The sequence below is a fragment of the Suricata suricatta genome, chromosome 12 (assembly GCF_006229205.1).
Source record: "Suricata suricatta isolate VVHF042 chromosome 12, meerkat_22Aug2017_6uvM2_HiC, whole genome shotgun sequence".
Classification (NCBI taxonomy): domain Eukaryota; kingdom Metazoa; phylum Chordata; class Mammalia; order Carnivora; family Herpestidae; genus Suricata; species Suricata suricatta.
Window position 1 is genome coordinate 26661560 of NC_043711.1, and position 22147 is coordinate 26683706.

Below are 22147 nucleotides of genomic sequence, written 5' to 3' on the forward strand. Positions count from 1 at the left end.
CCCTTCCCCGCTCACATTCTTTCTCTCTCTCTCAAAAATAGACATACATACATAAATGATTCATCAGAAGATTTTTCTAAAGTGAGAGTTGTTTTAGAGTATTTAAAGGACAATTCAGATTACAAAGATGAGAGATTTACATTATGGCCTTTTAGTAATGACTTATGGAATGGAGATAAAAGCTCACCTTCAGTGTAATTACTGGTAACCGAATCACCACTGAAGGAAAAATTAAATAAAGCATTTTAAATAAGGCTCAGCAAGTATAAAGACTTCCAATGAACACCTTTCTGATGGTAAAATCGCATTTTTAAGAACAAAGGCTGAGCAATGTGAGGAGAGCTTGAAAACTTGACAGCGCATGTGTGTGAGAGGGGTCCGAATATAACTTCTCTGACTCTGTAGCAGGCAGCCTTTCAGCCGTACTTTACCCACTTCAAGTCAGAAATGAGAAACTTCAAGGGCTGTTGAACACTTAGGGAATGTTCACAGTGGAGCAGCGCAGGGTTATTTAGTGCAGGTGTTGTGTAAATCGTGATGTATTTGAAAAATCTCTGCACCCGGTGGCCTCAAATCCCACCTGCCTAGTGGGTGGGTAGCAAGCAGTGTCCATGCAGTGGTGAAATGCAGACCTTGAGACCGCTGGTGGCCTCCAGACTCTCATTTTGTCCTAGAGAGATCTTGGACTTTGAGCCAAAAGAACTAGAATCATTCTTTTACTCTAAGACCATAAGCAAGCCACTGAATGATCTTCCACTTTAGGTGCTCTATTAATCAGGGTTTTCCAGAGAAACAAAACCACTAGAACACACATACGCACACATGCACACAGATTTATTATAAGGTATTGGCTCACATGATAAAGAGGCTAAGGACTCCCACCGTCTGGAGGCCCAGGAAAGTCAGTGCTGCAATTTGAAGGCCAGAGAACCAATGGTGTACCTTCCAGTCCAAGGCCAGAAGCACCACAGGCAGAATGTTGATATCTCTCTCAAGCAATCCAGGAGAGAATGGACCCTCCTCACCTTTTTGTTCTATTCAAACCTTCAATGGATTGGAGGATGTCCACCCACATTGGAGAGGCCCATCTGCTTTACCCCATTTACCAATTCAAATGCTACTATCTTCCAGAAACACCATCACAGACACAGCCCCTCAGCCCCAAATCCTATTTAACCAGTTATTAGGGCATCCTGTAGCCTAGCGAAATTGATGCACAAAATTAAGCACCACAGATATCTTATTTCTAAAACAAAAGGATTTGATGAGCTCACTTCCAAGGTCTCTGGAGTTTCTAACATTCTATGATTCATTGTCTCTAAGTGAATTGTATTAGTGGGTGTGGACGTCTGACCGGTTCTTAACAAAATATGTGGAGTATTAGCTCCTGATAGGAGTAAAAGAACAGTTAAACAAAAGGCAAAAAATATCTGATAGGGGATGGTGTAGATTCAGGAGTGTTCAGAGAAATCAAACTATTTTTGTCCTTTAAAAATTACGTTAGTAATATATAAATAATTCTGATTTCAGCTATGTATGAAGCATATATAACAATGAACATTTTCCTTCAATTTTTCCCCTTTCCTCTGTACTCCTCAGAGGTAACTACTGTCATTGGTGTGAAATACATTTTTCCAGTCCCTTTTCTACTCATTTGACTATATTTTTAGACATTGCATGTGTATTCTTGTTTTTAATATAAATGGCATTGTATTCTATATATTTTTCTATAATTCGCTTTTTTCCCCACCAATAATACGTCTTGGAGATATTTTTGTGAGTGTACCTAGGTCTATTTCATTTTTTTTTAACAAATCCCACAAATTAATGTACCACAACTTATTTAAACATTCTTCTAAATGATGAGTAGTTAGGTCACTTTCAGTTTTTCATCATTATAACATTCCTACAGTAAATACCCCTGAGATCACATTTTTATACCTGTGTGTAAGTATTTCAAGAGGAAGTCCAAGAAATTACCTTCTACAAAAACCCTCAATAACAGTATTACTTCTTTAAAAAGAACCAACACACCATTATCAATACATTAAAAAAATTAAAAAAATTTTTGCTCATCTTCTTACTATTATTTTTACAAATTCTTCAACTTCTGGAGAGCTTAGATTCTCTTCAAATTTTTATTGTACTTTTGCATTTTTCTATGAAATGTCTATTGATATTCTCATCACATGTTTCTAAGAAGTTATTTGTCTATTTATTAATTCACAGGAGAACTATTCATATTCTGGATATTAATGTTCTTTTTCTTGCATAAATATCTTGTATGCATTTTCCCAGTCTCTACTTTTTAACTTTATGAGATATTTTGCCATTTAGAAATCCTTAATCTATATCTATGTATTTGTCTGTCTATAAAGTTTCAATTCTTGCTAAGAACAGTATTATTTTGTGATGATTCTCCTGAACTTTTGATGCTATAATACTAGAAGATAAACATATGTGTATTTGATATATATTATACGTGTATAGAGATTTCAAAGAGGCTTCAAAATAGGCATTATTACTCATATTTCTGAAGATCTCCTATTCTTGCATTCCTTTCTCCTCCTCCCTCCATGGGACATTCCTGAGAGCTTGCCTTCTCTGTCACAGAACAAGCCTATGCACAAGAGGAACCAGCCTGTCAGTGGCTAAAACTGGTCCTCCCATCTGATTCTCTGTATTTATGGCATCTACATTAACTCGACCTCCTGACCTCTATATGGTGAGTCTGGTTCTTCTGATCTTTTTTTTTCATAACCAGAATACTCTAACTTTTGTCTTTCTGTCTTTCCAGAGACTGTCTTCCCTTTTCTTTCTTCCCTCTCTAACCCCCTCTATTCCTCCTTCCTTCTCTTCCTTCCTCTTTCTTTCTCTTTTTTCTCTGCTTTCTCTCTTCCTTTCCCTCCCCTCCTTCTTTCTCTATCTCTCTCTCTCACACACACACAAACACACACACTTAGCATTTATAGGAGCTTTTCCATGTGCTCTGGAGACACATGATGAACAAAGCAGACAAGTCACGCCATCATGGAGCTTGAATTCAGTATTATTGATGTTCTTTTTATCAGGGTTTACAGTCTTCAGAGCTCACACTCATACACACAACAGGGGTTGGTGAAGGGCATGGATTTTGGTGTCTGTGAGAACAGACTTGAGATTCTTGCTTTGTTTCTTGCAACCTATGTGACTTGGGTCAAGTCCCTTCAGTTCCTACTGAATCTCAGTTTGCCCTTCTATAGAATAGGGAGATTAATACCACCTATCACACAATATTGCAGTAAGGATGGAATAGTGTGAAAGAATTTAGCCCCATGCTAGAATTTAGTAAATATAGTTAGTAAATGGCAGAAACTATTCTTATTATCTCACTTTAGTCCCACAAACAATCTGTAGAGTGGTTGTTGGGTAAAAATTATCAACTCTCAGAGATAAGGAAACAAAGACTGGGTGCAGGTGTAGTCACTGAGATCTCTGGGTCCTTGGTAGAGTATGTGAATGCCTCACGACCCACCTAGGAGTTTTTCTCTCTCTGTGTGCCACCTGTGTTTCCATTTCCTTAATACTGTCTTTAAGTTGATTCATCTTTAACTTAGGTAAATACCCATAGTATCTGTGAAAAACATGAGTTTGAAATGCTGGTTATGGTTTATCTCATATACATGGAAAGAAATACTTTGAGCATCCTAGAGCCATCATCTGATCACCACCTAGAATCTCATCAGGTGACATTGGTGAGGTCCAGCCCTGTAATACATAATGATGTCCCAAGACCAACACCTAAATCAAGTTGTGGTGCATGGGTCAGTGTTCTTTCAGCTCATGAAGAAACGATTTTCCAGTTCCCAAGCTGTGTTGGGGTCACTCTGCCAACCATCCCAAGCCTAACTGGCTTAGTTCAGCCCTAACTTAGAGATGGCTTCTCAGAAGTGGCACTGCTCTCCTCTCTGTTGCCACAGCACCAGGGTGTCCCTCTATCCCTTCATTTGTGACACTCTGCTATATCTTCCACATTTGTTTATTCTCTTTTCATCATTTACATTGAGGACTTACTATATGCTATGCTTCATGTTGTGCTCTAGAAACACAGAGGTAAACACATAATAGAGATGAACCTTAAAGAACTTATTATCTAGTAGGCACTGTAGTATATGTCGCATCCATAGTTAAAAAGTCGCTATTATATACCATTTGTGATGGATAATGAAGCATGTTATAAAGCCCAATTTCAAGATTGTGAATTCTATTATTTTAAGTCATAATAAGAGGTAAGTACTATTATTAACTCCCATTTTACAGATGAGAAAAATGAGGTACAGAGATTAACCTCCTTGTTCATGATCAGATGGCAAGTGACAGAGACAGGATTCAAACATACTTCAGAAACAATTGTTGAATAAATAGATTCTTGAAATTAAGACACCTTGCTAAAGAAAACAGGTGTCTAAGCTGCACAATGGGCTTGTCAGATTGTCAACCCTTTCCCTGCCCAGAAGCAGAGTCTGGATGAAGTGCTTCAAAGGCATAGTAGAATCATGAGAATTGGCTAGATGAATGCGAAAACCCTTCCATTTCCAAATTCCTGGAATCTAGAATTAATCTGCAGATGTTACCTCTGTTCTTTCAGTGCACGGATGTTAGAGGTTATTCCTCAGGATATGAGAAAGAAGCCTGAGTTCCTGGTTAAGCTACTGGACTGGGCTGCTGCACAGCATAAAAGCAACCCCAATTGGCATTCTTTCCAAACCTCAGGTTGAAGCTGTAGATGCTGGAAGAAAGCAAAAGGACTCTTGATCCCAAGAAAATTTGAAAGGCCTAGATAGTTTTTTTTTTTTAATTATCACTTTCAGAGCCCCTTCTTGCCTCTACTCCAACGGGCTTTTGAGGGAAAAACATGTGTCTGTCTTTTCATGCCCAACTGGACTGATGGGAAAACTTTGCAAACCTGGAATGCACTGCAGAGTCAGCGGAGAAATTCTTTAATTTCCCCCTGGAACTTTCCCCTGGATAGAGAGGCCCTGTAAGAGTCTGGGTGGAGGTACTGACATGGAGCATAATTAAAGAATAATTAAACACTTTGAATCATTTTTTCACCTCTGCCTATTAATTCCTGTAAACAGATTAGGAGGACTTGCCCTGCCTGGTGAGTGGGCAGCACTGCTCTGCTGGCAATAGTGATCTGGGAAATGGCCAAGTTGGCTGGGGGAGCAGAACTAGTGTAGGTCACGGGTATGGCCCCCTTCATGCAGGACGTGACTCACCTGGATGGTGGCCTGGCAGGTGGCAAGCTTTAGAGAAAGAATTACATCTCCCACTGGGCCAGTCTTTTCAAATAAGCCTATCTTTTACTCAGATTAATTTATTTATTTCTTCATCCACTCATGTAAAACCCTGTTAGCACACCAAGAACACATACAAAGTAAGCCCATCACACATTTGTTTAAAAACCAACAGTAAGCACATTTCATGTTTCCCTTGAGGAGGCTTCTAAGCTTTAGAACTTGATCCTTGTCCCAAATCTGACAGCAGCCCTCTAGTTAATGCTCTTCCTGTTTCTCCTGCTATCACTTAGTTTTGCTGTGTTGACTTCTCTTGCTCTGAATCAAGGCAGTATCTTCCAGAACATAGAAAAAAAAGCCCAATGTATGATCTGGAATTATTGTGTGCCTTTTTGCAAACTAGGAAAATGTGTCCCCCCCCCCCTTCTAGATGCAGGAAGCCCTGTGGCAAAATACATGGCTTACAGACGAGGTAGAGTGGGACTGCAGGCCCCTACTTCTCTTTCAGCATGTACCCTGGTCCAGGGGCAGCCATCCGTGAGCCTAAGTTTTGATTCCTCAAAGGCCAGATAGACCTGAATGGGGATGAGGTTTGAGGGCCACCAGTCTCCACTGAGAATAAAAAACTGGATTCTCAAGATCTTTGGTGGTGTTGACATGTAGATTCTTGAATAGTATGGCTTTCCAATTGGCCTTTAAGGACCCCTTTACATTCCAAAGAGGAGCCTCAGAGGCTGATATAAGGAATGAGGTAGGAGGTCAAGAACATATCATTTTATTGAGGGCAGATCAAACTTTTCATCCCGCATAAGATAGGAGCTCCTGCATGAAAGTGGTAGAGGGAAGGGGATCCTAAGCACCAAAATAACAATAGATCGAAGACCATTAGTCTGTGCTACAGATCAAGTTGTTAAGTCAGTAAGAACCTTTAGCATGTGGATTATTTGTGTTTGGGAAGATATATCTGTCCTTAATGTTTGCACTGAATTTAGATAGGTACACAGCAAGAGTTTACTATTTTACCTCATGGTTATGATAGTTCTTAAGTTTACGGGTGTTTCTAGATGTATCTAGAGAGGGAAAGGTAAGGACAAGGAGGAAGAGAAAATTTTCTGGATGCTTGAGTGTATACGGCACCTGGTTCCTCATCTCATGTTATCCAGTAGACCATTTTATGAGCAAAGAGGAATCATTCCAACACCATTCAGATTCTGAATTAGAGATGAACAGACTGTACTGCTTACTACTGTCTGTGTAAGAAGTGCCACCCATGCAACCTAATAAAATTTAACGTTAACTATCCCAAGTGCTGGGAAGTGGAACTCGATGTGCATTTCCTTGTCTTCAGATGGCAAGTGTCCTAGAGCAAACAGGTTGCTATAGGAAGTTGAAAGATAAAGTAGTCCTGGTTCACTCCTCCTCGGATTGATGAGGCTTCCCTTAGAGCCAAGAGGACAACTCTATTTGGCTGTTTTTACAGATAGTTGAATGTATTTCCTGCTCTGAGCACTAATCTAATTGTCTATGACATATTACTGTCTGTGTAAAGGAGACATAGGCTCTGGTAGGGTGCCCTCTCTGCCCCACTCAGCTCCAAAATATCCATCTCATCTGTAATCACTCAGCCCACAAGCAGTGCCATGGGGGAAAGGGCTGATGAGAAGCTGGAGGTAAAGTCTGGTTTATGGCTCAGATTGTTCTGTGTAGAAACTGTCCTTGGAACTTAACCTGGATGTATCTGGAACTACCTCAGTTGTTGCTGGAGAAACCTACAATAATGCTTCATGTATTCAATAGTTCTATGAGACTTTTAGACTGACTCTCTTACAAGATCTTGAATACAGAGGAGCTTATTTTGCATGTCTCGAGGTTATTGTAAACTAGGCAGAAAAGAAAGGAAAAAAGAGGAGGAGATAAAAATAAAACAGTGAAAATGATTTTTCAAACCCTGAGCATGTGTCTTCCTGTCCCCACTATAAATAACAAGAGTAGAATAATCTCACAACCACCAGTTATTGAGTGTTTACTGTGACAACATTTTGCAGGGTGCCTTACAAATATTATCTTAATTAATCTAATCATTTATACATTCAACAAGCTTTGAGTATATTATATCCTGAATACTGTGCTAGTGATTGGGGTTTAAAGTGTGCAAAAATAGCCAGGACTCCACCTTCATGGAGGTCACATTCCTGGGAAGGAAACTCACAATCAAATGATTTCTCAAATATAAGTAAAATTGCAAATGAAGAAGGCATTAAAAGGGGAACAAAATAGGATTGGAGCTTCAAGGGGGCATTAACCCAATTATGGGGTATAGTTGAGCTGGGATCCAAATGATGAAATGGGCATTAACCAAGGAAGATAAGCCAGGGCACCTTGTGGTTTGTGGGAGTATAGTTACTTAGTAAGCAGCAGCTGAGCAGATACAGATGTCCTAAAAGTAACATGGAATAGAGCATGATGGGAATTCAGTGAGGATCATTCTTTGCCAGCTAGGAGAGACAAGGAAATTCCCCTGCAGAAGTAAATATTGAAGGGTAACCTTGACTGCTGCAAGGGAGAGGCCCCATATGTAAAGCTGCTACATGAGACATTTGGGAGCATTTTCCCCCAGGCATGGAATTTTGGCACCTGAGCAATCCCACAACCTCCTAGAGTAGCAGTTCTCAACAAGGACAGTTTTCTCCACAGGAGACATTTAGCAAAATCTGAAGACATTTTTGGTTGTCACCCCTGGAACTGGGAAGGTGTTTCTACTGGCTTCAGGGGAGGAGAAGCCAGGGCTGCTGCTAAACTTCGTACAATGCAGAGGATATTTCCCCCCCCACACACAAAATATATCAGACACAAGATGTCATTATTGTCAAGATTGAGAACCTCTGCCCAATGCTTTCAGCAGGCCATGGGATGGGTACTTAGGCATCAGAATTCCTGATTTCTGAAGTATCTTTCAGAGACTTAACCACTTTCAGTATCTTTCCCCCTAAATCCTGCTTTAAAAAAAATCAACATCTTTATGTTGTTATTTATTGAAATGCTTAATGCTAAAAACTATCTTATTCATCTCTGTAGCCCCTACCATTGGTTCTTGTATAAGGGAATAAGGAAATGGTAGACTAAGTGAGTGGGTAAATGAATGAAGGAGCTGCTCTTCCTTGTGCCCTTAGAATGTATCTTTTTATGTTCTTCAAATACCACAGTGGCATGAAAACCCCAAATGGAACACTTCCTTAGCATGGAGGTGTTTCAGATCAACTTAGATTAACTTTGGGATCATCTTCAACAACTCTGTTTTTCTTACTCTTTATATCCAATGCATCAGAAAATCCTGTGCATTCTATTTAAAAATATATCTCAAATTTATTCATTTTCCTTTATTATTATTAAATATGTAATATATTGACTATGATTTGTGACATTTAGGAAATACATGCTTGGTCATTTAAATTACAAAATATGTATTTATCTCTTTTTTTTCAATTCAGTTTAGTTAATATACAGCATAGTCTTGGCTTCAGGAGTAGAACCCAATGATTGATCTCTTACATATGACACACACTGCTCATTTCAGAGGTGCTCTCCTTAATGCCCATTACCCATTTATCCCTCAGTATTTTTTCTACTCCCTCCACCCTACCACCTGGTCAGAGCCAACATTAGTCCTTACTTTGATTTTCTGTTCCTTCTCTTGCTTTTGTCCCCCTAATTTTTACTTGATCTGTCCACCAGCTAACTCTTAGAACCCATGTCCTCAGCCCTGATGACTCTGCTCCAGACCACTAGTCTCCCTTCATCTTTTTGGACATACATAGCTCTTTTCCTACCACAACGCCTTTTCATGTGCTCTGGACTCTACCTGGGACAGAATTTCCCCAGAAATTCTCATGGCTTACTTTCTCATTTTCTTCTTGTTTCTGGTCATATGTCATCTCATCACAGAAGTTATTCCTGACTTCTCTGTGTGAACTAGTAGATCTCATCCTTTTCTACCTCATTACTCTGCTTTATTTTCCTTCATATCATCCATTTTCACCTGACATTATCTTCTATATCTATTTCTCTCTTTATCCCTTCTCTTCCTCTTTCAGTATAATGTATGCTACATGAGGGCCAGGATTCTTAACAAAACAGATATGTCCACAGTAAATGGAATAAAGACTGGCCCATCATGAGTGCTCCATAAATTATTTAATATACGAATGAAGGATCGATTCTTATACACAGAAACTAATGAAGCCCTGAGAGATGGAACAGGAAAGACAGGAGGTATAATAAAGAAGGAAGGCATCAGTTCAAGTCTGGCACTGGGAAGTAAAATGGGGTGATGAGTCAGAAAGTCCTTAGAAGCTGCAGGGGCTATGGGAATGCTGAGCTTCTGATTGAGGGCAGTTGTGGCTGCCCTTTATCTACAGCGAGAGTACTGGGCCACCTGTCTGTTTGGCAATCTTACACATGTCACCTGCAAGCTTTGTCCCCATCCCACATGTCACTTTGCACAAGGTGGCCTTACCTTCTGCCAGGGAGTAGGGACCATCATCTCTTTGACCTTAGCCTAGAACACTGTCAATATTAATTTAATTAGCATTTGTATAATCACTTCTTTATCATTTCCAAGTCTAATTTATTTTAATTTATGTGTGCTGATTTGATGATCAAAGGTTTGTTGAAGCTTTGTTTCCATTCAAAACACAGCGTATTAATCATCCACTTAAAACTATTATTCCCACCCCTCTCCAGCAAGACCTTTTTGGAGCATAAAGAGACACGGCAGATTGAGATGATTCATCTCATTTAGAGTTTCTCTGATAGATTTTTTTATTTTTTCCTTTGTTTCCCTTTCCTTTCTGTAAGCCATCCAAAAGAACCCATTTACAGTGGAGCACTAGCAGAAAATGCTGTGTGCTTTTCTACCCCACTAATTTTCAAGAGCCTTTCAAATGGATTCCAGATCTTAAGGCTTTAGTCTCCTGATGTGGTCAGAGCTGTAGACAGGACAATGTCATTATTAAGGGTATAATCTTTGGAGTCAGGCAGACCCAAATTCAAATATTTGTTCCTTACTAGTGTGATCTTGGGCAGGTTACATAATCTCTTTAAGCACCTGTTCTTTTTATCCATTGAATCCTCCATCATAAAATGGGGAGAATAATAACTTATGGATTTGACATTTACTTATCTGTTTGTTGTACTTTGAATGCCCTATGGAAATAAATGAAATAGAGGTAAATAAATATTTGGTTAACATTCTCTCGATATTTATTAACAACTACCATCTTTCTGTTCTGTTTCACACACCCTTACCTTGCAGTTCATCTGTGGCAGGCATGAAGCCAGGTGCAAGAGATACTAGAAATAAACACGGCACACATATTGCCCTCACTCCCACTCCGGTGGAGGGCGAGTATCCACACTCATGGGGGCAACACAGTGAGCTGAACACAGTGATTGAGTTCACGGTATACTGTGTTCTAAAGGAGCTCAAAGAATGTTTGGGATAGAAGGGGTTGAGGAAGGCTTCACAGAAGGGCCTGGCACAAATGGAGTAGGACCAGTAGGAGTCGATACAAAAAGGAGAAGAGGGTACAGGGACATGTCACAGTGAGGAGAAAGTGAGGGCAAAGGTTAGCCCAGCACTAGTGTGCTCCTCAAAAGACAAGTGCTGAGAGTGTTGGACCTTCTGGATTCTTAGAAAATGCTAAAGGTAGACTCTACCAAGTCAGGCTATTGGACACATTTGTTGTTGATTTAGAGAGCTGGTTCAAGATCCCCCATGAAAACTTATGTCACACTTAATTTCTAAAGTTCTTGTCCTTATTGATTTCCCATCCTTCTAGAAGGTATGTGTACTCACAGAAGTTTACAGTAACCAATAGTGATAATCTGGGGAAGTTTCTTACGGGAACTAGACCATTTCCAAACTGTTTCCTGTCTGTTCATGCACAAGAGACCATTTCTTTGAGACATCTTGGACTGGTCTATAAGGGACTCAGTATTCATCAGAATATGAGGATTTAGAATTAGATAAGTCAAAATCGTTTAATCCCTACAGGGTTTTAACCTTTTTTTAAAAAAAACTGGTAATCTGTTTATATTGATTAGAAGGTTCAGCACCTGGTAGAATTCCAGCATTGACCAGGGACTCAGAAAAGTCCACATGGGCTCTTCCATCCTCTTCAATGTGTGTGTCTACCATTCTTCCTTCTCTCTTTTGCTTCTTCGCAAGACAACCTTTCTACTTTCCATGATTTTCTTTCCAATCTATGTTGTTCAAGCTAGAGAGGGTGTTAAAAAAATCAAAAGAACGACAGTATCAAGTATTGCTAAGGATTAGGAGAACATGAGTTCCCATGTAATGCCAATGGGAGTGAAATTGGTACAGCTCTAATAGAGATAAGTCGAATGCCTTGATTTTGTATACCATGTGACAACATGATGCCACTTATAGGAACGTCTCTTAATAAATTTTTATCCTAAAGATTTAATCATAGATACAAATTTGGCTGTCTTGTTTGATAAAAATATAAAAATGAAGGGGAAACCCCTAAATACATATTATTATGGTTTGAATCATTAATCATGTTCTATCAGAAAGGAAAGTGTTGACTTGTACTCACTTCCATTGATAAAAGGTTTCTTCAATGCTATACTGTTAGGTGATAAAGGCAGATTATAAAACACAAGGTTGAATATGAGACCATTCCAATTAAAAAGTATATAGAACTCACTCATACTATCCTTTAGCTATAGACTGAGAAATAGAGAAATGTGAGTACCTTTTTTCCTTCTGTATACTTTTTAAGTATCTTTTTTTTTCTGACAAGCACATATTACTCTTAAAATCCAAAGAAAAAAGACTCTGTACACTTTAGAAAGAAAAAGTGTGCTCTCATCTTAGCCAAACTTGGCACTAAGTCTTCCGGAGCAGGTACCCTGGAAACCATCTTTATTGTGCCTTCTTGTCAACATAGAGAGTTCAGTGTCTAGACTTGTCTTCGAATTCCCTAAGGAATGGCCACCCTGAGGGAAGGATCAGACTTTCCCCCAGGAAATGAAATAATTTTCCTCTTTCTACTCTGCAGAGGGAATTAGGCTCAGCAGACTCACGTAAATCTAAATCTAGGAACTGGGCATGATGGTTGTTATACCCCAATGTTATGCTGAGCTTATCATCCAAGAAGGCCTTATTTTATGATCACTTAATGATAATTTTTAGGACATGCATATATTGTCTGCTAGTGCCATGCTCTTCTTATGGTCTAAGTAAACCCTTGTCCTGCTATAATTCCTTCATAGTTGCCCAAATCCGGATTTCAGTGTGTTCAACATGTAGGTGCGGTGAGGAAAGCTCTTTAGAGAGCTGGCCACTGCTTCTTACATCAGCAATTTATTTTGTAGCCTGGAGCTTAATATAATCTCCCTTCCACATGATCCATTGAACTTGTAGGAGTTTCGATCTGAATGTGAAAAGGACTTATATGACTAGTCATATGTTCAGTCTTTGTAACACTTTGTTGGTCTCTTTACGGAGGGAAGAAAAATAATAAGGTTTGACTTTTGTTTGATTCTTGTTTTTATAGTTAGTGTTCTTCAATAATTTATGTAATATCCTCACAATTAAGGGCAATGAAAACATTAATAAACATTTTCTACCAATTTATAATTTACCATGTGCTTTTGCACTCATCACTTCATCTAATTCTTTAAAAAAATTTTTTTTTAATGTATGTTTATTTTGGAGACGAGAGAGACAGACTGTGAGTTGGGGAGGGGCAGAGAGAGGGAAACACAGAATCCAAAGCAGGCTCCAGGCTCTTTGCTGTCAGCACAGAGCCCAACCTAGGGCTTAAACTCATGAAAGGTGAGATCATGACCTGAGCCAAAGGTGGACACTTAACTGACTGAGCCACCCAGGCACCCCTACTTCAATAACTCTTCTAAGTATTCTCTGAATATGGTATCATCACTGCCATTTTTCAGGTAAGGGAACTGAGGCATATAGAGGCTGTTATCTGCCCCATTGTATTAGTTAGGACTCCTTTGGTTGCAAATCCTGAACTGCAAATAAATTCTTTGGCTTAGGCCAAAGAAAAAAGTGTGTGAGGGGGGTAATTCATTAAGTTCAAGGGTAGATCTTGGCTTCAGACACAGATGAATCTAGGCACTTGAGTGATATTGTCAGATTCACAGCTTCATGTCTAGGCTCTGTTTTCTCTGTGTTAGCTTCATTCTCGGCAGATTCTTTGCATACAATATTGAACGGCCACCACAGCTCCAGGCTAGGTCCCACCAACTAAGCAACCCCAGTGGGAAGGTATCTATTTCCCACCCCAACTCCTGAGACTATTCTATGGCCCAGTTTGATCTTTTATGTTCAGCCATGCACCTGTCACTGTGCCCAGGGAATGCAGTGTTCCAACTGGGAGGTCTTAGTTGGGGTGAATTTAGCCCTACACTATAATGTGAACTGAGAGGAGTAGAAGTTTCTTCAAAGTGAAACGTGGTACTGTGCACAGACGGGGCATGAACAGAGGCAGACAGAAGCACCACACTGTTCTGTACCAAGTTGGAAGCTAATAAGTATGAGTTGGCACTCCTTATGGAAGGCTGGAGTATGACATCTCACTGCTGAGAGCTGCAGGAGATCTGAAAAAGAGCTAGAAGCCACAGGCTCTGCCACAGTTCTCAAACCATGCTCTCTGGCTCTTGACCTTAAGACCATTAAATTATGTGGGTATTCTTGAAGCCATATATTCATTCAACATTATCTTCAGAATTACGAATGTCTCATGACTTGTTCATATGACCACTTTTTAAATACATATGTATAGCTATGATTAATAAAATATAAATTCACTTTAAAACATCATTGAATTCACAGGGGGTTAGTCTTATTGTTTATTTCTAATTCAGATTTTTAAAAAACCCTCATGTGTTATTCCATTAAGGGTTTTTAGAACATTTTCATCTCTAAAAGGTTCAAATTACTTAGGAAGTCCTATAATATTTAAATATTAAAACACCACCTGAACAGGGGTTAGGAGCCCATCTTGTGCCATTATTTCTAGTGATTTAATGTTCCTGGGGTCTCAGTTTCCTGGCCTGTGCTATGGGGATAAACTGTCCTGTCCACATAAGCTTATAGTGAGGCTCTTGTATGGAAGGGAACTGTTAGAAAATATTTTAAAAACTTGTACATGGGATCGTCTGTCCTTTTTTTTAATTTGACTCCATGCTCAAGGATATTGCTCTTAATGGTTTCTGCAAGCCACTAATGGTCCCTGATGTAAAATGTACTTGTCCATTTCTAATATGATTGTGCAGATCAATGAAGAGCTGTCTTTGTCTGTGATAAACTGCAGGCTTACAGATTTTGTAAAGATCCCTTTCTTCCAATGGTATATATTCCAGTAAGCACATTTATCTTTCTTATGCCCCAAACACACAGGTGACTGCAAAGAAAAATAATGATCAACCATTTAAATTTTCTCTTCAATTTTCTATTGTGGTATAATATACAGAAAAGTGCATATATTCTAAGTATGCTTTTGATTAATGTCCACAACTGAACACATTTGTATATTCAACACCCAGATTAAGAGAGAACATTAATAGTTTTCCAGAAACACATGTTGTGGCCCCTTTCCAGTTACTATCCCCCAAGGATAACCTCAACCTTACTTCTAAGAGCACACATATGCTTCATTTGTTTCTTTTATCCAACTAAATGAACTCATTTTGTTCATGGTTCTTTCTTTCAATGTTGCATTTGTAAGGTTTATCCATTTTGTTGTGTAGAGTGACAGATGGTGCATTTTTTATTGCTGCACAGTATTCCATTATGTGCATGTGCGCATGAGTGTACTTACTTTTCACGATATATACATTTTATTCGTGAGAATTTGAGCATTTTGCAGTCTACAGTGAATCCAAAAAGTGCTAGTATTAATATGTCATATAGATCCTTGGGTGAGCACATACCTGTAATTTTTTGAAAGGGGGTAAGGTTACAGAGAATGCATATGTTCTGCTTTACTAGATATTACCAAACAGTCTTCCGAAGTGGATATACCAGTCAACATTCCCATGAGCAGTGTAAGATAGATTTGTTTTTTCTACATGCTTGCTGATATTTGGTATTTTCTGCCTCTGTAATTCTAGCTATGCGAGTGAATGTGCATGCTTTTAATTTGCAATTTGCATTGTGGTTTTCATTTGCATTTTCATAATGAGTAAGGAAGTTGAAATAATTCTTCACATGTTTATTGGCCATTTGGACATCCTCTTTTGGGGGCACTTCTTATTCAAATATTATGCTAATTTTTTCTGGTATCTGTTTCTTGGTTTGTAGGGAGTGGTTAACCATTTACTTGCCTTTTTTATTGGTTGGAAAATTTTCCAAGTTTCAATATTTATTTTTAAATATGCAATTGAACATGGCTCACCATGCCATTTCATTAATGATCCATTCTCAAACAGAACATTTATTGGTACCCGATCTTTGCAAAAACAATGCTAGTGTTAAGCATGCAATCGTAAATAAAACTGACGTGGTCCCCACCCATATGGCACTTGCCATCTAAGGATGAGACAAACAATAGACAAATACATATGTAACTGAAAGATGAGGACAATTACAAAAGTATCACAAAGCATTCAAACAGGGTAGAGGGAGAGATTAAAAGGGCTTCTTTTCAGTTCTCTAGACTTCTGTCATTTAATCTGAGACCTAAAGCCTAATAAAAATGGAGCAAAAACAAACACAAAAAACAACAACAAAACAAAAAACAAAGGAAGAATATTCCTGGCAGACACAACAGCATGCACTATACCCTGAGGTGGGAAAACACTTTGCATGTTCTAAGACTTGAAAGGAGGCGGTTGGTCTAGAGTATGGGTCAACAAACTGTAAAAGTTGAAATAGGAAATATCTTAGGCTTTGCAGACCTTATGGTCTCTGTTGCAACTACTCAACACTGCTGTTGTAGCACAAAGGCAACCATAGACTAAAAGTAAATAAATGAACATGGTTGTTATTTCAAGAAACCTTTATTTATAAGAAAAGGCAATGGGCCAAATTTGATTCACGGGCCATCGTTTGCCAACCTCTAGTCTAGATTATGGAGAAAAAATATTAGTCTTTTACCTGGACTACCTTGGTAAACCTCTAACTAGCCTTCCAGCTTCCACTGTTACTAACCTACATAGCATTCCCTGCACATAGAATTCCCAGAGCAAGTATTTGAAAGTCCTAAATTAGATGATGAAGCTCTTCCCCAGTTAAAGGAATCTGATTAACTTTTTGGAAGTTTCTTATTAAACATAGAGTAGAATATAAAACTGAGATGGGCTTGGGTCTAGATGGTGCAGGGCTTTGTAAGCCATTGATTTGTAGCCTTGATTTTAGAACGCAATACTGAAATTTGCTTCTTATCCATGTGCATGTGACCTGTGAGCACGGAAAAAAAGGGCGCATGATATAATGTATAGTTTCCAGCTGCTCTTCAGCTGAGAGAAATCTCTGCCTTCGTAAAAACCCACACACACCTGACTTTGTGCACATCTCATTTTCTAACTTCTATTACACATTAATAGGAGAATCCCTATAATTGCTGAGTCTTGTCTGGTCTGGCCTTATATTCACAGTCCAGTAGCAGACGTGCAGTACTTGAACGAATGGATAGATATGATTGTGCTTTATCTCTCTCACACTTAGTGAATAAATAGTTGAATAAAAGAATGAATGGATTGAGTTTTGCAGAAGGAAAAAAAAATACCAACAATGATCCTGGAATTTTTAGGCATGAATCACCAGGGATGGGTGTGTCCTAATCAGAAATTAGAAAGTCAGGAGAAGATTCTGATTTTTCAGGTTTCAGATATGATAGATCTCTAGTGTAAGACACCATTAGTGTGCAGGGACAAGTAGAAATGAGTTCTGGGGCTTGGGAGAGAGATCTGGGATGGACAAAATGACTAAAGCTAGAATTGTTTAAATGCTGAGAGAGAGAAGGAAAAGTGATCCAAGGACCAAAAAGTAGGTTGAAAGGATGAGAAAGAGAGAAAGATTTTCCATGAATGGCAAAACTGAATAACTATAAGCTTTCTAGATTTTCAAATAATAAAATTATTCAATAAGAATGAAAAGCTGTATAGGCCCTCAAGGTCAATGCTGTAGTTATTCATTACATTGGTATGAAGTTACATTAGAATTCACAAAGTAGCGAGTTAGTCATTAATCTAGATTCTTAACAAGATACTCAATTTCTTAATTAAAAAATTAACCATCTCCTCTTCTTTCTTCATCATACGGTGAAAAAACACAAACTATTCTTAAAAAACTAGATTTGGAGTCAAGCAGGGCTTGAATTCAAGTGCTAACCCTGCTACTCACCCACTATTTGACCTTAAAAATTATCTTAGCTGTTCTAATCTTCAGTTTCAACACCTTAAAGTGGAATGGCTAAGAGTATTTTTCTCAGAGCATGGTTGTAAGGACTAAATGAGATGATATAAGTAGAAACCTCTGGCCAGTAGGACACAAAGAAATGGATGTTAGCAATTTTGACTTAAAACACATCTTCTTATCATGTCAATGTACTGTGTCTCTGGAAGCCCTTGATTGGAAGGATACAACATAAGGATATGGTTTGTGTAGCTAGCTGGCAGGGATTGAATCCTGACTCTGAATCTTACAGCTGGGTGACCTAGGCACCTAAGTCCTTCCTTGCCTGTAGGTGGATATAATAGTCATACTTCCTGCCCAAGAATTAGAGAGTTGATACATTTAAGGCTCGTAAAATAGTCCCCTACATAAAAGTTTTCCATAAATATTTTTTTGTTAATTTTATCATTATGGTCATTACTATTAGCTATGTAGCCATTCTAATGCAAGACACAAGGCAAATTTTATTTAGTTCCTATTTGAGATCATCTTGGAACTGTATCAGAAGGATTATCCTAAAATTCAACATGTCAAACTCTACAGTTATTTCTGACATCAAAGTTCACACATTTGCCCTAGTGCAGGTAGCCAGGTTAATAGGAAATTATGAGATCGTTTGCCACACAAAGGAGCTCCCCAGTCTGTGCCTCAGTTGTTCTGTCTCCAGCTGTGAGATTCCCTCTCATTCTCTTTGTCTCCTGTCCATCTCCTAATGGGGAGAGCTGCCTTATACTCTGTGGAGAGTTTTGGACAATAAGCCACAGGGAGTTTGTTCAGGTTAGAGCTGAAGATTCCACATTAGGCATCAGGGAGCTGGCAGGATATGGCAGGAGCAAGGTGGGACTGAGAGGTCCAGTAGAACACTGAGAATTGAGGGGAAATAGGATCCCAGCATTGAGAACATTAAAGAAAATTATCCTGGGGGGAGAGAGCTTTAAAGAAGATCTTAACAGAAGTATTGCAGAGAATCAGCCTGGGAGAATGTCAGGAAAGAGGAATTCCCACATTCTGCCTTAGGATGAACTACAAACCCAGTTCAGTAATTGGACCACTGAGTCCCTGCTGGGCTGCACAGCAGCATCAGAGGTTCCCAGATGCCTCTCTGTGTCTCAACTGCAATAGTAAAGCTCACAGACAGCCCCAGGCTTTTCTCTGTGCTGTGAGACTCCTCTGTGCCTCAGTTGCTCATATGTAACATGGGAATCATAATTGAATCCACCTCTTTAGGGTTATTGGTGGACTACATATATGAAGAGTGCAGAAGACAGCGTGCCACATGTGTTCACTACAACTCTCATTGTTGCCACTGGATCATGATTATAAGGACAAGTCCTTAGAGGAAGCTTTAGTTCTAGAAGAGTCAAGTGTCCAGGTGAAGCCTTTGGGAAGACAGAAGTGTTGGTCTAGACTAGGGGCCTTGTAGTTAGGCAGAGATCTCACTTTTCATACTTACTAGCTGAATGACGTAAGACAAGTTATTTAGGTCAGTTTACTCATCTGAAAAAATGGGAATGATAATCATTCCCACTTTACGTTATTGAGAAGATTACATGACAAGAAGCATAAAAAGCACTTTGAACTGTGTCTACATATATCAGGTGATCCATAAATAATAGAAATTATTAAAATTGAGACTGAAGATATCTTTCCCAGCTGTAACTTGAGTGTGAAGTGGAGAAGCAGAGGTGTAGAACTGAGCGGGGGTCCTGGGCCTCTAGAGTCAGACTCACACAAGGTGAAAATTGGAAAGGCTTTCCCCATACTGCAATGGTTTTTGCAAAAGGGTCTTGGCCTTCCACTTTGTGCTGTTGAAAGATTGGTAGCTAAAATAAATGTAACTCTTATGGTAAATAAAGGCTGTGTGGCTACATATTGTTGCTAGGCCAATGGAGGGGGGAGGTAAATGAGGGGGGCACAGACTGCTTCAGGGTCACCCAAGAGGCAGTGGTTATTTTTTAAGGCGGGTTCATGGCCTCTATCTTTGGGGCACCCACTCCCACATGCCTCACAACTAACACAAAACACTTTTCCCTCATTGCTGAAAAAAAAGATTCATAAGGGAATTAATAAACAAGCCAAAGAAAATTCTTGTCTGCCTTTTAATTATAGAAGAGTGATTGCTATGCTAATCATAATCAGCATCAAGGTCAAAAGTTTCCACCACTCCGGAATGAACATTTAGAAAATAAATTAACTAGAATACCAATGCTATTTCTGAACTCCCAGCTCACGTGGGTTTCAGATAGAATGCTGTATCTTTTAAGTGTCTTTAAAAGGATCCATATAATGCTGATACATTGATTGGATAAATGTCACTCTACAAACTTACTAATGCTGAAGGTAGAGGAGAGGACCATTAGGAGACCCATAAATTGGTGTAGTTGCCTGGACTGCCAAGGTAAAGACTTGTAATTTGTGTTGAGTAAGATCACTTGCTTCATCTCTGGCAGGTGTCACTACAAGATGTGCTGAAAGTACTTGGTCTCAGGTTAATGTGAGTGATGAAATATTAATGTATTTGAATACTTTTAATCTATTTTCATTTCCTCCTGGGTATTAGTGTGTACAATAAAAATAATGCTTAACCGTCTATGATTTCACAAAGTTAGACCCCTACCTCACACCATATACAAAATAGATTACAACTGTAAGACAAGTCAAATAAAAGTTTAAGAATATTAACACAACAAAACGTTCAGCCATAAAAGGGGATGCAGCATTGAGATGTGCTACAACTTAGATGAACTTTGAAAATATTATATTAAAAGAAGAATCCAGACACCAAAGGTTACACATATTGTATGATTCCATTTGCATGAAATATCCAGAACAGGCAAATCCATAGAGACAGAAAGCAAACTACTGGTTGCTATGGGCTGAAGGAGGGAATAGAAGGTAGCTGCTAATGTATATGGACTTTCCTTTGGGGTGATGAAAGTGTTTTAGAACTAGATAGAAGCAGTGGTTATAGAATAATGTGAATCTTCTAAATGCCACCAAAGTGGCATCACATCTAATAATGGTTAATTTTATGAGTTGTATCTCAATTTTAAAATGTTTAAGGGTGTTAGAAAAAATGTAGGATAGTATTTGTACAATTTGGGGCTAGGGTGTACTTTTTTTAAAGTAAGGTAGAGACCATGGGGTGCCCGGGTGGTTTAGTTGGCTAAGTGTCTGATTTCAGCTCGGGTCATGATCTCAAGCCCCACGTCCGGCTCTGTGCTGACAGCTAGGAGCCTGGAGCCTACTTCAAATGCTGTGTCTCCCTCTCTTTCTGTCCCTCCTCTGCTTGCACTCTGTCTCTCTTTCAAAAATAACAACATAAAAAGAATTAAAAAGAATAAAGTAAGGTAGAGGACTCAAAGCCATCAAGCAAAAAAGGAACCGATTTGTACATATGAATTAAAAGCATTTGTATTGCAAAAGATACCATAACCATGCTAAAACAAGTATAGACAAACAGCAAACCAGAAGAAACTGCCGGGAGACATTCAAGGCTCTGAGAGATTTTCAGATATCACTGAGCACAGAGATCACCCCACCCTATACCTGCTCTGATGCTTCCATATCCAATATGACCTCCTCCTCCCATATCCAATATCTGCCAGGATGCATTTCATCCTGGGGAGCTCCTCTCTTCTGCAAATGGCCTAGTCCGTATTCAGATAGCCCTATTATCTTGAAAATGTTTTCCCATGTTGAGTCAGATTGTCCTGCTTAAGGATCCCAGTAACTGAAGTGGTTTTAGAGCACAGGCCTTGCATTTAGAGAGATTCAGTTTTGTGCCCTGGCTGTACCATTTACCACTCTACTCTTGGGCAGGTTGCTTAACCACTCTGCACTTCCATTCCCTCATCTGTAGAAGGGGGTCATGTGCCCCTCCCTGGAAGAGTCAGGAAAATTAAGTTATATCATGTCTGTCAAATACCTACAGGAGAGCTTGGTACATTGTAGACTTTCAGTAAATGGTGGCTGCTCTGATGAGTTCTGGAGACAGAAATAGAAAATGGCTTCTATCTGTCCTAACACTTGGCACCCTTCCTTCATTCAATAATTCTCTCATTTATTGAGTCATTGATTCATTCACTTCTCTTCCCTTTACTTCTTCCCTTCTCTCCCCATCTTCTTTCCCCCTCTTCTCTCCCCCTTTTCTCTCCCCCAGCTCTTTCCTCCCTTCTCTCTTCCCTTCTCTCCTCCTTTCTCTCCCCCAGTCCATTCCCCTCTCTTCTCTCCCCCTCCCCTGCCCCCTCCATCCTCTCCACCCTTCTCTTCCCACCCCTTTCCGTCTTCTCTTCTCTTCTCTTCTCTTCTCTTCTCTTCTCTTCTCTTCTCTTCTCTTCTCTTCTCTTCTCTTCTCTTCTCTTCCCTTTCTTCCCTTCTCTTCTCTTCTCTTCTCTTCTCTTCTCTTCTCTTCTCTTCTCTT